General features: G+C 34.3%; 1 protein-coding gene across 3 annotated transcripts in view; it reads right to left on the bottom strand.

Annotated features, from left to right (window-relative positions):
- Nucleotides 1-1,604, bottom strand: part of Gli (carboxyl ester lipase-like protein Gli) — a 105,906-nt gene that overhangs the window by 79,908 nt on the left and 24,394 nt on the right. The window lies entirely within an intron of this gene.

The following is a 1,604-nucleotide window of genomic DNA, read 5'->3' as shown; positions in this document are numbered from 1 at the left end:
TGAAAAAATCCGTTTGTATGGGAGGTGCCACGCCCCCTTGTCTAATCGACATTAAACTTATCCTATATTTTAAGTTGGGCTAAATGACAGCAGTAGACAAAATTTCATGATGATCGGTTGAGTAGTTAAGGCGTGAAAGCGAAGCAAACAAACAAACTCACTTTCGGATTTATAATATTAGTAAGGATTACGCAAAATAAATGGAAAATAAATTTGCTTCTATAAAAAATTTCTTAAATCAGTATGCAGCTCTTAAGAAAAAAATGCTCGTACATCTCGTCGCTACCATGTCCAACTATCGAATGTGAAAGTCGGCACTTTTCAAATTTGCCACNCAAATAGTTTTATAGAAAATTAGAGACGAGAAATAATACTTTCATAAAAATATAAGTACATACATAGATTTAAAAAGCTGCTTGAGTACAAAAGTTTTATCAAAATGTCACATTAAACAATTGTCTAAATCTACGTTATTTTTTANTAAGTACATACATAGATTTAAAAAGCTGCTTGAATACAAAAGTTTTATGAAAATGTCACATTAAACAACTGTCTAAATCTACGTTATTTTTTATAAATAAGGCCGTAAACATTTCCTTACATCGTCAATTTCCATATTCTATTTTTACTCTTTCAATTTTACTGACCAGCGCCGCAAACGATATCAACTAGTAGGCTAACAACCAGAATTTAAATTTAATACGCAAGTACTTACAGTACAACAAGTATACAGAGAGTAGATTTGCTACTCCGTTTTGGCAGCAGCAAATATCTCTCGTATGCGATGAGAGAAAGTAGAGTACCTACTTTGGTGGAGTAACAGGCTAACCTAATATTCACGCACGCCGCCAATTTACTGTCAAAAATTTCTCATGCACATACAACTTGTATGGGACCAACCGAAATTGAACGGCGTGCGTATGAAGCAAACTCAATTTCCAATTTTTGTTCTGCGTGACATTTTGATTTGACGTTTCGCTCAATGAAATCAAATGCAAACGCACGCAAGCCAATTTCGGGTGACGCAAATAAACAAATCCGACGGCGCACAGTGTACGAAATTCGAAATTAGGACGACAAAAATCATAACTTGAAAACTAATAGATATAAAATTATGAATTTTTGCACATATCATTTTCGTGACGAAAAGTACGTTCAGGCAAAAAATTGTATAAATCCGCCCACCGCCACGCCCACTTCCCATAGGAACCACACATTGGAAATGAATGAAAAACCAAAATACACTATTAAATTAGTTTTTTATTAGACAGAATTTTTGCAAATTGACTTAACTCTCATCAAATTCAATATTTAATAATGGGTTTTTAAGCAATTTTAATATATCTGGAGTAATGGCTCCATGCTTGGTCTTGGGAGATTTCCTTAAGATAGAAATGTATGGATCAGACGAAATTAGAAGTCTTTTTAATAAGTCGTTGTTTGTTTGGGTTCGAGAATTTTTTCGCGTGAACTGCAATCTGTAGCGTTTATTGTCCTTATTTCTCGATTCTTGGGCTTCTTCAGATAATTGGCCGATAGGAAGTATGCAATGATCAATTACAACCTTGCCATGACAGAGCACTTTATGTACCGTAACTGGCATA

The sequence above is a fragment of the Rhagoletis zephyria genome, unplaced genomic scaffold (assembly GCF_001687245.7).
Source record: "Rhagoletis zephyria isolate East Lansing unplaced genomic scaffold, Rhagoletis_zephyria_1.1 Rzeph_scaffold_01175, whole genome shotgun sequence".
NCBI lineage: Eukaryota > Metazoa > Arthropoda > Insecta > Diptera > Tephritidae > Rhagoletis > Rhagoletis zephyria.
This window is presented reverse-complemented; position numbering and strand designations above follow the sequence as displayed.